Source organism: Mus caroli, unplaced genomic scaffold (assembly GCF_978045245.1).
Source record: "Mus caroli unplaced genomic scaffold, Mus_caroli_1 scaffold_12, whole genome shotgun sequence".
Taxonomy (NCBI): Eukaryota; Metazoa; Chordata; class Mammalia; order Rodentia; family Muridae; genus Mus; species Mus caroli.
In genome coordinates, this window is record NW_028227267.1 from 91,062,449 (window position 1) to 91,078,838 (window position 16,390).

At 34.3% G+C, this 16,390-nt stretch overlaps 1 pseudogene; it reads right to left on the bottom strand.

Moving 5' to 3' along the window:
- LOC110308994 (large ribosomal subunit protein eL6-like) overlaps positions 1-16,024 on the bottom strand; it is a 28,545-nt pseudogene extending 12,521 nt beyond the window's left edge.
- Positions 16,025-16,390: the final 366 nt, after the last annotated feature.

The window sequence follows — 16,390 nt, forward strand, 5'->3', positions numbered from 1 at the left end:
CTTTTAAGATTTCCCTTGAGGGTTTGGAGAAATGACTTGGTAGTTCGTAACACATACTGCTCTTGCTGAGGGCCTGAGTTAGGTTTCCAGTCTCATGGCTCATGACTCTGTACCTCTAGGTCTGGATCCAACACCTTCTTCTTTTCTTCGTGAGCAGCTATACTCACATTCATGCACATATAGCTATGTAACTTAAATTCAGTCAATTGCTTTAAAAGTTAAGTATTGTGATACTGATATCATTTTAAGATAAAATAAAGAGAAATGTGTGGTATATATATATATATATATATATATATATATATCCAAAATGAAATACGAATTCACTGTTATTTTTAATTATTAAATGAAGTCAATAGGCATGCCGTATTGAATTGTAAGTTTCTGAATACTATGAATCTATTTACTAACTATATTTATTTTAGAGCAACTATTTTATATTACTATTGCCTACATCCACCTATTTAACATAACATTCTACATCTGTGTTTATACACAAATATACATTAAAATGCATCAGAACACGGACACTCACACAAAAATATTTTTTAAAATAAGGCGTTCATTTTAGCATATTATGTATTATGTTTTACATGTTACTTATTTTATTGCATACCTAAATGTCATTTTATCAAATCACCAACATCTTGAAAACAATTAATGTGTATTTTTAAATTATATTAAAATTTGAGCAAAATATACATTATTAATTCCATAAATGAATGTCTTTTTAAAATCTCTCTCATTGATTTTATGGCAAATAATGTCGTTCAGAAAATAAAGGTATTATAGTAACCTTTTAAATACGTTCAATGAATAACATGTGTAAAAGTTCATACAACAAAAACAAAGAACACCCCAAACCTCCCAAACAAACAAACAAACATAAAACAGCCAACAAGGTAAGCTTTTTAGGCTGGTGGATCAGGTTCAAAAATTCAAGTCTGAAACCAAAAATAGATGGCAGATATGTTAAAATGTGAAGGACATTTTGCTACATCACCTAGTGTCCAATTTTCTTAGTGCCCAGCAATGACCCGGCAGTTCGGAGGTGAGTTAGATAGAATTGCCTGATGTCAGTCACAGGGAACAGCTTGATTGCTCCGCCATCCTTTACAATCACCCACTGAACCAGGTAGAGGTGAAATAGTGTATCCAGCAAAGTCATGAAGATTGATGGCACCCAGCTGCTTCCAGAGGTACCAGATTCTGCATTCCAACCACTTGACATGTGAACTGATGGAAAACAAAGACTGTTTGCCCAGGGAAAGTGCTTCAGCAAGCTTAATTTCCATAGCCATTTACACAGCAAAAGCAAGATCTAATAGGTCCCTGAGAAATCAGCAAAGCCATGATAAGAATTCAAAGCCACAAACTAAATAAAAAGAGATTATTAGCTACATTGCAGCAGGCAAACAGTAAAGACTCAAGTGATCAATACTTGACAAGAGACATGCCACAAACTTCATGTATAGGTCAGACTCACAGGCTGTCTTTTAAATAAATCGACTGACTCTTGGACAAGGCACATAAAATGTCACTTTTTATCTCTCAGTTGATATTTTCTTCCAAAAGGAGGGGGGCTATCTATTCACCTCTCTGAGAGATTTGATCGAGAAGATAGTCACTCCTGATATAAGGTTTAAAGGAGAAAACTGCAATCAAGTGGAAATTTTTGTCAGTACCTTAATCTCTGATTTGTAGAAGGTTTTGCTTTGGGATATTTGGTGTGTCTGAGGATTGCCACCAAAGAGCCCTTCTGTTCTTTAATGGCATCCCTAAATCTTAACAAACGTGAGCATGAAAACTATTGTGCAGCACTTGTGAGGCATATATCAAAGTTATATTTTTTAAAGCTTGGAAAGGCAGTTGAATCATGCATGGTCTTTATGGAGCTCTGATCAGCCTGATAAAGGCAGTTCAGCTTCAATAAGCGCTTTTTAAGTGAATGTTTTGGAAAGTGAATAGGAAATTCAAAGCTCAGACTGTTGCCAAACTGCTCCCTCAGTGCTTTGATCACTTGCTTTCTGACATTTTGTTGAAAATGTCTTGTTTTCATTAAAATGTTGGCATCGAGAGACCCAGAAAGTTAACTGTAGTCACTGAAAATATACTATACAGTAAATCATTGAATGACATGACTTATTAAGTACTTTGTACACATTCCTTAAAGAGAAAATCATTTCCCTGTGGGGTCAAACACAGCCTTGCTCTTGTCTGTGAAAAAGTTGATATTATTAAAAGAGAGACAAGTACAGAAGATAAATCAAATAGTAGCGCGTTGCCTGAGGCAAAAGAAAACTAAGTTAAAGCATTTTCTTTTCTAAAAAGATAAGTATCCTATAATATAGTGTGGATTTTATGAATCCTCATAAAAGTCATGCATAGAATACTGCTTTGAAATTAAGATCACAGACCACATCTCTAACTTGAAGGACAGAAAAAGTAAGTGTTATGACTCTCTCTTACTTTACATACCATGATGATTCTTCAATTAGTGAACCCTAGGTCTCTGACCACAAATGTCACTGCTACAAGTATGTACCTTCTGTAATTTAGGGAGTTAATTTATCAGAAAGCAGAAAAATAAAACTTCAGTAATGGCTCAGAGACATGACTATGAAATTGAATCCTTTACATATAAATTGCCCCTTTATACATTCATAAATACCTAAAAGCAAAAAGTAATGGTTACTGATTGGCATCCTGTACTATACTCTTCTATATTCCAGTTACAATATAATAGAATACTCCTTGATATATTTAATATATTTTTCCAAATTTTCCCTTTAATTTATTTGGGTACTCAAGATAGACCCTAAATTACCACATGAATTTCTGGTCATTTTCATTTGTTTCAAAATGTTATAAAACAAAAGTCAAGACCGAGCTTGTAAAATATTGTTATCAAGACAAATTTGATTCAAAGTTGAAGAACTGAACTAGCAAGACTGTACTGATAATAAGTCGGATAGACAAAAGCTTGTGTACACAAAAACACATACATAAATACACAGGGTTACACACTTACATGCAGGAATGCATATGTACATAGTTAAACACACATACACATACATACAGCCTCGCATCAAAAGAAATCTATTATTTTTATTTAATATTTACTCCACTGTTAAAAAATACATTAGTATATACCACTATTTCCAATTGTTTAAGTTAATGTTCTGATGGAATATGAGGAAAATTAAAGATTTGACAGAAGATAGACAAGGTCATCTCTCCTAGATTGGGGTAACTGGATTACTGGGACAAACCCACTATAGTGAGACAAGCTAGATAACAAAAAGCAAGAATAGTCTTCGATAAATAAAGGCACAGGAAAGTTAAAAATATAACTAATTATCAATATAAATATTATTAATAAATATTTAAGGAAACATAGAACCAAAAGGAAACGCTACCACTCTTTTCTTCCACAGGCACTTATTTTAAAATGTGTCAGCAGACAGACAACCAGGAGGACTGGTGGAGCCTTTACCAGATATCAAAAAAAAAAAAAAAAAAAAAAAAAAAAAAAAAGAAAGAAAGAAAGAAAGAAAGAAAGAAAGAAAGAAAGAAAGAAAGAAAAAGAAATATGAGATGGACTTGTTTTTTTTCAGATGTGACATGGTTATAAACCTGGCTTCATGACACAGTTTGGATGTGGGAGCATCATCAACCTGAATAATAATGAATCTCTGGCTTTCTAGTACACAGTTGATATTGCTCTTCTCCTTCTCCTCCTCCTTCTTCTTGTTCTTCTTGTTCTTTTTCTTGTTCTTGTTCTTGTTCTTGTTCTTGTTCTTGTTCTTGTTCTTGTTCTTGTTCTTGTTCTTGTTCTTGTTCTTCTTCTTCTTCTTCTTCTTCTTCTTGTTCTTCTTCTTCTTCTTGTTCTTGTTCTTCTTCTTGTTCTTCTTCTTGTTCTTGTTCTTGTTCTTCTTCTTCTTCTTCTTCTTCTTCTTCGTCTTCTTCTTCTTCTTGTTCTTCTTCTTCTTGTTCTTCTTCTTCTTCTTGTTGTTGTTGTTCTTCTTCTTCTTGTTCTTCTTGTTCTTCTTCTTGTTCTTCTTCTTGTTCTTCTTCTTGTTCTTCTTCTTCTTGTTCTTGTTCTTGTTCTTCTTCTTGTTCTTCTTGTTCTTCTTCTTGTTCTTCTTCTTGTTCTTCTTCTTGTTCTTGTTCTTCTTCTTCTTCTTCTTCTTCTTGTTCTTGTTCTTCTTCTTCTTCTTCTTCTTCTTCTTCTTCTTTTTCTGACATTGCTCTCTCTTGCATGCTTGTCTGTTTTGCTGTTTTGTATACCATATTTGTCCTCAAATATAACTTTGGTAAATATTTCTGGGAAATGGATTGATGACATTACCAGAGAAGGAAATTGCTTTAATGTCTAATAGGAACAAACTACTCTGGCCCTGGCTATTCAAGCAATTACCCCAGGGGATCTGTATGTGCAGGCTGATTACCTTAACAGTTTGCTGAGAAATCTTAGGCAACTCATGATGATTAAGTTGTACCAGGAACTATTTGGAATATGAAATGCTTTTGAAAAACCTGAAGTTTTAGTAGTTAAGAGAATCAAGGACCTCAAGGCAAAGGATCACTGAGCTTGGCTTACTAAGGATAGAAATTTTCATAGAAAATATAAGAGTTAAGATAGAGGAAGAAATAAGTGGGTCTATGGATGAGTGAGTTGACCTTTCTGGAAAGATTGCAACATGATGATTTCATCCCCCGACCTTGCCTGCCTAAGGAAATTAGGGTACAAGGTCTAATAGATGGAATTAGGGCTTGGGAAGGAACCCTGGGGGAAGCTGCAAGAAGAATTAGTATTGTATATGGGAAAGAGTTTGAAAAGCATTGTAGAAATAGATATTTGGGTGAGTTTAATTTTTGCAAATATAAGACAAGTTAAAAATATTAGCATTATCCTGACTAGTTTAGCATCTTTCTGTTCCCATGCTAATGCTGTAACAATAAGTTTATGCCCGAATGACCTGTGATTTGGAGGTTTTTCTGAGAATTAGAAGTTAATGAATAAATTGCTTTAGCAGACACTGAACTGCGACTTTGTGTGTGCATTGTGTTTTCTGGAGGCATAGTTACATGGGGATATTTGGGAAAATTAATGGGCTTGAGGAATAAAGAAAACACCTTTTAGTTATGTATTATTGAATAGCAAGGAAGTATGTAACTGATAAAAGACTGTGGTGAACTCAGAGAGAAAATGGAAAACAATCTGAAAGCTGTCTCTGAGCTCAGTTTCAGAACAGCAAGTCACCTGCCAGCTTGCACTTGCACCATTGCCTGAGACTCTGATTTTGATCCTCTCCAGTCTTCCCATTCTCGAGATCTGTGAAGTAACTGAGGCTGATCCTTGGCAGTTTCTATATGCTGTCCAAGCAGCAGAGCACTGTTATCTCTGTCATAATAACAGAGTTCATGAAGGTCTAAATTTGACAAAGAGTAATTTCATAATGGTAGAAAGAACACAGTCCAATAAAATGATGTTCATTCCTGATTTTGATTTAGAGAACTCCAGGTTTTTAGTCTACATGACTGATTGTTATGGTCCTCTTAGGGGGTGCCATGGTTTTGTGTTCCAGACCAGGTAATTTGGCAAGGACTGGCCCCACAACTGCTGTTCTCAATTCTGAGATTCCACAGGGATTGGGCCTGCTCAAACTTACCAGTTCTTTTGTCTAGTATCAGGGTTCACTTGCCTCACACCCAGGTGTGATTGAAAAAGGTCCAGTGACTGCCTGAGCAGGCAGGGGCTTTTTGTATTGCTCATATGATGCTTTTTATAATCTTACAATGTGCAAAAATATGACATGGTAGCTTTCATAATGATGTCAAATAAAATTTGATAGATTCACATTTAGTTGCAGGATTAGGATCTCTGCAGACAGCTGCATGGAGAATGATGTGAGCATGTTTCAGAATTAAGATAAAAATATAATGTCAACCCCTGGAATTTGAAGGGGTCAGTGAAATAGAAAGTTTGCCAAGGAAAGCAACAAATGTTACGTGCATCCACATCAAGACTGTGGCTACATCATCTAAAAATGGTGACCAGATAAAAAGGGCCAGATCTAAGGAGGACAGAATGGAAAGGGTGACCAAATAGAATAGATGACCAGGTAGAAAATGTGACTAGATAGCAAGGCTGATTTACTAGGTATGATGCTACACATACCCATTAGAATTTATATCACACCAGATGTCCCAGATGAAGAACAACAAGTTATCCAACAGATTCAGGAAAAAAATATTGCTACCAAAGAGAAAGAAATGGGTTCATAAAAATGGTCAATTTTTTTCTGAATGTTATGTATGATACAATTTGTCATGCTCAAAGGGTCAAGAGACTTCTCACAGTGTAAATCCCGGTGGATAAAATCATGAAAGATGTAGTCAGATTATCAAAATTCAAAATTAAAATAGAAAATTAAATGAAGTATAAAGAGGGAAACCATTGCAGGGCCAAAAGAATTTTCAACAAAATTAAAACCTTATCTCTCAACAAAAACTACTGGAACTAGAAGAACACTATGATATATTTACTTCCAAGGATAAAACAATACATGACAAATACCACCTAACAACAAGTATTCCATATATAATAAAAATATTCTCTGAGTGTGAAGGAGAAATCATGAAATTTTATTGTAAATGGAATGTAAGGGGAATTAAAAGTAAATTAAATGCTTTAAAGCAAATACCAGAAGGAGTACTTCAATCTGGAGTGACAGGTAACTAGGTAGTAAATGTAAAACATTAAATAAAGCATATTGGAAGAGATGAAACATAGGTAAATATGAGAAGCATTATCATTACACTTGCTGTTTTCACTTCTCTTTCCTATTTTATGTGGTTTAAATGGATAATGTGTAAGTTGTGAATTTCAAATTTATATTAAAAAGAATAAAATGAAAGCATTGAGGCATGAGTGGAGAGAAGTAGTAGAGTACTTGATACATTGTAACTCTTTTAGTTTGTTAGCATTACTTCAGGTGTTTGTTTTCTAATGAGAGCAAGACAGGCTGTGCAATGTAGGTGACAGGAGAAGTCTAGAGGATCTAGGAGCATTTTGAGGGAGGGGAAACTTCAATAAGATCATAATGTGTGAAAATGATTATTTCCAATAAAATAATACCATCATTATTCCTAGCAATTTACTATTGATAGTCATGGTATTAAATTAACAGTAAAAGAATCATATAAGGTAAATACAGAAAAGGAAATAATTAATCAAAGTACATTTTTCCCCACAAGAAACTACTGAGAAAAGGGGTTGAGAGAAGAAATGACCATTGTATAAAAGATGTAGGAACAAATGGTTAAATAAGAGAAGGGCACTGTTCTTTACAAGCCCTTATTTAAATATAAACATATTAAACTTTCTTTAAAGTGATATGGAATAGTAGATTGGAATAATAAATGGTGAACAGACCTTTTAATTGATTTTTTTTCACCCAATGTGTTCTCATCTTGGTTTCTACTTACCAACTAACCCCACACCTTCTTTATTTCCTACCCACCCAAATATGCAACTTTTATTTATTTCTCTTATTAGAAAACAAGCAGGAATATAAAAGGTTTAGTAATTAATAATAATAATAATAATAATGAAAATAAGATAAAATAGAATAAAAACAAATTGACCAGATTAGGTCACAACCGAGTAATTTTCAAGGGAAAATAGTACAAGAAACACTGAGGCAGACACATTCTCACACACAGAAAAGCCATAAAAAAAAATCGAAACCCTAATACATAAGCAAAGACAAAGCAGTATGAGATAAAACTCTGTCCAAAACACCATTGAATTCATTTTTATTGTGCATAGGTCATGCCATTAAGTGTAGTTTCAAACCAATGAGATTACATTGGTGATTTTTTTTCCAGAAGTGGAAGTTTCTGTTTGTGTCGTGTGATATAGAATTATGTGGTCTCTTGCTGAAGCAAGACCCTTGGGAGGATATGTGATGTTTGGAGAGAGTATAAAGAAGAATCGACAGACAGTGATATGGCACTTACATATCTACCCTTGCAAAGCTTCTTTGGCTTTGCGTCTTCACTGAACTTCATTTCATCAAGACAGGCATGACAGAGAACTTCTCTTGTTTTCCTGGCTAGTTCAGGTCGCTCATGCTGACTTCTGCCGATTTGCTGGAACACTGGCTGCTTCTGGTGGATTGTGCCTCAGCTGCTGATTTGTGTTTGGTATCCTGACACTGCTGAACTGGACTGCAGGTATCCTGATAAATGGAGATTGGAATTGCCCCAAAGAACTACTTCTAAACAAGTCCACATCCCCTTGTCCTATTTACCATCTTTTCTCCCAGACCTTTGGACAGTGGGCTAGAAGTTTCGGTTGGAGTATTTGAGAACTCTTATTAAAGGTACTTAAAAAAAAAAAAAAACTAAGCCTACATTTTCCTTCAGAAGCCGTTATCAAGTGGAGATAGTGCTGCGAAATGGACTCAGTCAGCCATGAACCCGGGGAGAACCAAGGTCCCCAGTATTCAGTGAAAAGGAGTCGGTGAAAAGTGACAGACACTGACACAGAGAAAGTGCTGTATCTGAATGTAATTTTTCAAAGCAAGCATCAGATTTATATTACAGAAGAAAACAGAGACGTTAGGTGACACATCAGCCAAGGTACATTGAATTTATCTGACTCAAAAGAGAGAAATGCTTACATAAAGACTGACAGGAACCAGGCAGTATTTACAACTGAGATAAACGGTGGCTCTTTCTAAAGTCAGCCATTATAGGAGCCAGGTTAAAGGGCTGATATGGCTAGGTGCAATACTAGTCTATTGCATAACCCACCACCAGGGGTCCCTTAGTAAATACCTAATTATGCTATTCCCCTGGGCCTAGTGAAAAACATGCACCAGGGAAGTTCTGTTCTGCTAACCTTTTCATGAACAATACAATACTCCTCCTTAAACCACAACCTGCCCTTCTTCCTAAACCATTGTAAATTCTTGTATATGGGAGTGACTCGGCTGTTATTCTAAGGGACTTTGTGGAGGACCTTCTTCTATTAAGTAATATAGTCTGCCATACATAACTATAATAACAATTCTAAACTTACTTTGCTAAGCTTGCCCTGAAATTTCTAACTCTATGTAGTAGATAGTAATGCCTGATTTCTTTCACTATCTCTCTTTCAATATTGGAGGCAATTTGTCTGAATAGGTAACATTCTTACTAAATTCTAAGCCCAGGGTCTGCTCAAGGACTGCCTAGGACATTGGTGAAGGCCAGGAAGCAAAGTTCAAACTAATTTAAGTATTTGACAAATCATTCCTTAGAAGCACCTATAATAAAACAATACTGAAAGAAAGCACACCGATCCATTCACTGACTAACTCAAGAACAAGTATGGAGCATTCGTGCTACGGTATGCCAAGGCTCCAGGAGACTAAGTTTCTGTGAAACGTTTTGCCTCAGGACTGTGTCCAAACTTTTGGGCTTGCCATGCAGACTTCACTGGAGTGGGTGTTGCAAGATAGCTTCTGCATTAAGATGGGCTTGTGTCTGATTCTCCTTTCAAAACTGGAACTCCAAATGGCTTAGACCCATAGAGGTTTTGTGAATGCTGAAAGAATCTGGGTTCATGAGTGTCAGTCCTGTTTTCTAGAAGGCCTTCTATTTGTAGTGTTTTCTGCACCCATTGGCTCTTACAATTACTCTGACTCTTATTCCTCCGAGTTTCCTAAGCCCTGCGAGGAGGCATTTGATGGAGGCATACCATTTAGGACCAAGTTTTCCAAGTTCCATCATGCTTTGCACATTGTCCAGGTATAGGGTTCTGTATTTGCTCCTATCTACTGCAGGAAGATCTCTGCTAACAATGGCCATAAGGGCACTGCTTTATGAGTAGAGCAGAGTGTCATTAGGAATCATTTTATAGTTATTTTCACTTTAGCAGATCAGTTGTACTTGATTTGCCCCTTTGCCCCATTTTATTTAGTTTATAGTTTTTGGGCATCCCTGCAGTGTTATGCATGACTTTCATTTTACAAATTAGACCTGAATTCCAATCAAATAGTTGTTGTCTACTTCCAAGTCTTTTGTGCTACTATTGTATGCTTGACTGGGGAAAAAAAAAATATCTGAACACCAGCATTCTTCTTGCTTCTTAGGTAAGATTGTAACACAAACAACTGTGTTATACTTCTATCAAACTTTCTTCATGTTGTTGGACTGAACTTTTTAATTGTGAATCCAAATAAACTCTTTTGCATTATGAAGTTCCTTTGCTAGGCAGTATATCTCTGAAACACTAACACCAGCTAATTCATTTCTTTAAAGAAGATATAAATAATCAAAATGCACATGAAAAGTTGTTTAAAATAAGCAAATCATTCATTTGGGAAATAACAAAACAATAGGAATATATTTTTTAATTTATTCATATGAACATAAATGAAAATAAACACAATTATCTACAAAATAATATATATTAGAAAGGTACTATGAAATAGTTGGCTCTTTGTTATCCAAAATTTTGCTTAGGTTGAGACAGAATATTATGTAAGCACAGATTGGCCTTGAACACCTGATAGTCTTGACAAGGCATAAGAGATGGGTTTGTATACATAGTTCATGGTGGTACATGTGGATAAGCATTATGTGGAAAGAACCCTGGGTTTTTCTGTGTGCCTTGCATTCGCACTACAGAGTGTGAAATAAGTTCTATGCCCATATCAAAACTTTATTATTGAATGTAACAATCTATCCATATCTACCTCTCCAAATTAAAATGTTTTAAACAAAATTATGGCTTGACTTATGCTTCCACATATTACAAATATTATGCAAAGTGAAAAAAAATGGAAAATGTTGAATATTTCCAGTTTCATGAAGCATGTGACATGTACAAATTCACAAGGAAATAATTTATTATAGAAGATACAGGGTATAAGTCGTGGTGGTTGACAGTCAGTGTACAATGGCTATAGACTTTTTTTCAGGTGATGAAACGTTTTTGGAAAGAGTGGTTAAAGAAATACTACAGTCTGAATTTATTTTATGTGGCTGACCTATACACTTTCAATTTATAAATATAATAAACCACATTTTATATACTTTGATACTACAAAAAAAATCCACTTCTCTAAGTATCCCTTCTTTTTGGATGATGTGCTCCCTCTAATAACAGCCTCATGAATTCTTTGTCTTTCCATCGCTGTCAAATTTATTTCCCTCTGAAGCCACATCGAGTTATTCTATGTGTAAATAATACTTCCGTGCTTTCATTATTTACTGTAAACACTGGTCAAATTCCTGAAAAGATACAGGAGTGAAGAAGAGTTTCATTGAGCTTACAGGTCTTGACGATGCAGTCCATTGCAGAGAGATTGTAGCAGGAACTAGTGGCTGGTTACATTGCATCTGTAGTGAGAAAGCAGGAAGGCAGGAGAGGCGATATTCTGCTATCTTTTCATTTATCTTCAGTCAGCAACAACAGGCGTCAATGGGATGGTGCCCCTTTTACATTAAATCCTCCATCAATTATTTCTGTAAATAATCTCATATGCAAATAAAAAGGTGTATTTCCACAGTGATTGTAAATCCAGTCAAGTTGATAATAAATATGAGCTATCACAGTCAAGTTCACCAAATATTGTTTGAATGACTGAAAATACCAAGTCCTAGACTAATTTTTTTCACCTGATGAATGTTGGGTTTTATTTGGAATTGGAATATGGTTATACGTTGGTGATTGTTGTGTTCACTTTTAATGAATAAAGACTTTTTCATACTTATGTATTATTAGGCATTCATTTTCCAATTAAGTGACTAATAATACCATCCACTTTATACTATCATTTTTTCAACGTAATGCTATTGTAAAACCATATAGCCTATAAAGACTTTTAACTATAGTCATTTCATTCTTCACTGGTTTATTGTTCTAATGTATGGCAGTCTTAGTGCCTAAGTTGAAAAAAATCAATTAATTAATGCTTTAGTTATCTTTATGAATCAGATATTTTTCACTTGTTCACTGATTTTAAAAAGTATGTTCTAAACAATATTGTACCACGGCAAATCTTAAGGAAAGCGACTCACTTATTTACTGAGTCAAAATTAGCCTCTGTGGGTGTTGAATTGAAATCAAATTTCTGTTAAATAGGGCCCCAAGAAATCAATTGTAACCAGCAGCTAATGACCAGTTTGCTAACAGCTTGAGGCAAAGCCAAGGGCAGTTAACACTTGAACAAATTAGTTGTTAACTGTGCTAATGACTGATTTTGCAGGGATTATTGCTATTATAAACAGTCATCAATCTAGCTCTAGCATTGAGCCTAAAAAAGTTTGCAGCCTAAAAAAGATGTTTATGCTCTCAGTTTGATATTCTTGTGCACGCATCAATAATATAGTCAAAAACTACATAAAGCTGTATTTCCAGCTTTCTTGAAGGTAAAATTATTGGAAGGTACATTTTTTCTATATATTTGTGATCTGTGCATGAATGAATGCACTCTGGATTTTACTGGGAAACAATAAAATATATGGCATGCAAATGGGTACATTGTGTCTCTAATAAGGAGCAAGATGAGAGGACTGTTGGGTATATATCCAAGAATAATATGTTCAAACATCTATTATAGGATCATTGGACATAATAAAAAATTTCAGATGATGGTCATTGTCTGTTGTAAAATATCAAGAATTAAAACATTAAAATTGCATAATATATTTTATGATTTATTTTTCTAAAATAATATTTTGGAAACTAAGACCCATAGTCTTTAAACACACAAAAATATTTATTGGCATAATTTTTTTCTCTCTCCCCATGACTATGTGTGTTTTGCATGTGCCATAGTACAGATGCATTGCTGTATGCTTTTACAATATACTAGAAAAAAATTATGATTTTATACTGTGTTTTACAAATGGAAATACAGTTTTCCTTTTCGCTAATGTATTCATATACTTAATTCATTGATATATAGATATTTTAAAGTATAATCTGTATTTTTAAAAAATAATAAAATTATAATATGTAGTAGTCACTTAAAGACAATGACAATTTACATTTATAATCCTTTCACAAACCTTATTTTAATGTGAATATGAGATAATTTTATATTCCATTTATCTATTTTTATTTCCTTTGTTTCACTTCATACCGATATAAACATGGAAAAAAATTTAAAACAGTTGAAATCTCATTTGATTACTTTTATAAAATTATTATTTATTTCAGCACTGGTCATGGATCAATTATGGTTATCTTATCCTTAATTATTTCCTAAAGAGAGTTTGTGGTCATTATATGCCCCGACATATTATGGTTACATAAATTATGCTAAAAACTAATTCAGAGTTTTTATCATATGTCTATTTACTTTGAACACCAACACATAACTATATGGATTTCACATTTCTGAAAAAATATCATTTTCATTTATTGAATTTATTCATGCTTAGTAGCTAATTCTAATCATCCCTTTCCTGTATGGTGGTAAATTATAGCTCAGTTTAAATTTTCATTCTCTAATCCTAAAAAGAAATAAAAAATTAATATAGACCTTGCATTCAACTTTTTCTTAATCTCAGTATTATGTACTAAGTCATTGAACCCTGCACTTTTTGCCCATCACTAAACAGAAAATAGATGAGGTCAGACTCAACTTTTCATGTTGTAGTTTGAAATGCTCTGGTTTAACTAAACATTTTTCTCTCTTTTAATTTTTTCTACAGAAATTCAACTTTTTTCATGATCTTGAATTATAAACTAACAATTACTAGTTTCTTTGATCCTTAGGAACTCATTCTCCTTAAATATTTCACATCTCTGAACTTAATAGCTAGAATATTGTTTTGGAGAAGAAATAATTTATAGTATTGATGTTAAGACCTCCCAGATTCTTTTTAACTATATGTGAGTGGAAATCAATAGTTTAAACCCAAGAAATACATAACATTTCAAATGTCATGTTATAAATTTAAAAGTTCACATTATTTTTTTATTAATGATGACCTAAAACAAATAAGAAACCTAAATCGGCTGATTGTGGCACATTGGGTTAATTTTCTTTTTTTTTTTTTTTTTTTTTTTTTTTTGGTTTTTCGAGACAGGGTTTCTCTGTGTAGCCCTGGCTGTCCTGGAACTCACTTTGTAGACCAGGCTGGCCTCGAACTCAGAAATCCGCCTGCCTCTGCCTCCCGAGTGCTGGGATTAAAGGCGTGCGCCACCACGCCCGGCTGGGTTAATTTTCTTTCTTTTTTTTTTTTTTAATTTCATGATAGCTCTTTTACTCACCATTAATTTTTTCAATTGACAAATGATAACATTTAAATATTCATAGCTTTATTAATTATTTGATGAGAATGATACATCGTGTAATTTGCTTCTATGATCATTTAGCATCCACTTAAATGTGTTATGTTAAAAAAACAATTATCCTCAGAAAAAGGATTTTTCTACTTGATGTTGATTATTGACAATGATTACACATAATAGTAGTAAAAAAGTCAGCATCTATAAAGAAACACAGTAGTGATGTGTTTTCCCAATTGAGAACATGATTATCAAAATGATTAAAAATGGTAAATAGGTAGAATAGTAGAGAATATGATTTGTAATAATTTTTCTTTTATTGGATATTTTATTGATTTACATTTCAAATGTTATCCTCTTTCCCAGTTTCCCCTCCAGAAACCCTTTATTCCATCCTCACTCCCCCTGCTTCTATGAGGGTGCACCCCCATCCACCCACGCACTTCTGCCTCCCTGCCCTAGCATTCCCCTACACTGGAGCATCAAGCCTTCCCAGGACCAAGGACTTCACCTCCTAATGATGCCCTACAAGGCCATCCCCAGCTACATTTGCAGCTGGAGCCATGGATCCCTCCATGTGTACTTCTTGGTTGGTGGTTTAGTCCCTGGGAACTCTGGGGGATCTGGTTGGTTGATATTGTTGTTCTTTCTATGGGGTTGTAAACCCCTTCAGCTCCTTCAGTTAGAGACTTTATGTAGTTTGCTTGAGGCAACAGTGAGTTACACCAACAATAGCCTATGTCAAAAAGGCAGGCATGCTATTAGAGGTGATGAACATGGAAAAAGTCTAAAGTAGCACTTTCCTGCTGATCTTAATAGGTGTGACTAAAAAAAAAATCCAAAATAACCTCAAGTATAAGAAGCAAGTTAATTTTCATGTTATAGTTAGCAAACTTGATAAAATCCCAAATGGCTTAGACCTAATTCCCTATAACTTTGATATAACAAGTAGTGTGTTTTCATCTATCCATCAGTAGACTAATCTGCTCTATTAAAATTAACTAAGATTCTACTGTGATGGCTATAACATTTTGACGTGTGAACACAGTATTTAAGCAGAAGGAAGTATTGGGTTACCAACTGAAAGTATGTAATATAACCCCCCATTCCCTTTGTTTGTCAGATATTTGACACCATGAATGAATATAATGTAATGCTAACCTCACTTTCCTGAAAAAAAAGAGGGTGGCCTTGTCAGGTATTAATGGGAAGGGGTCCTGTGAAGGATCAGTGCCCCAGTGTAGCAGAATGCTAAGGTGATGAGGCAGGAATGGGGTGGTTGGGTGGGGGAGGGAGCATCATCATAGAAGCAAGGGAGAGGGGGGATGGAATAGGGGGGTTGTGGAGGGGAAACCAGGAAAGAGGATAATATTTGAAATATAAATAAATAAATTAACCAAGAAAAAAATGAGAAAGGCATTATAATCAAGATATTTCCATCAAAGCATTTCTTGATTTGGTTACAGGAAAAGCAAAGAAAACACTATTTCATAAATTTATTATCGTTCATTTTAGTTGTCCAAAAAAGGATAATTGCCTTTATATATTGAATTTATTCTACATTAAATTCAAGTGTGTAATTATTTTTCTTTAATTGCCATTCCAGTGCCTGAAGATGAACTTGGGCATCTTCTCTCACCTTTTGTAAGCAGCAGAACTGAAGCTGTAAGGGAGATTATCAGAACAGAAAACTGGATTGTCTGTCACTTCAGTGTCATTCATCTCGATTTGAAGTCTTTTCAGTGCTCATAAAATAGAACTATTTTTCTCCATGAGACACCAAATACTAGATTGAAATGAGAAATAAAAGAGCCATTGACTTGTGCATTTAAAGGAACATATTTTATAATCAGTGTTTCACCTTGACTCATGATACACATGATTTTAAATGTAAATGTATATTTGGCATGAACAGGTTTCTATCATATATATATATATATATATATATAATCGCTTTCAAAAATTGAAATATATAATAAGCTGAAATGATAGAAATTTGTTGATATTAAGTAAGATGTTTGTCATCTTTTCTTAAGAATTCTTTGAAAGAAATCAATGTACAATTTTGCTAGACTCAAACTAGCCTCA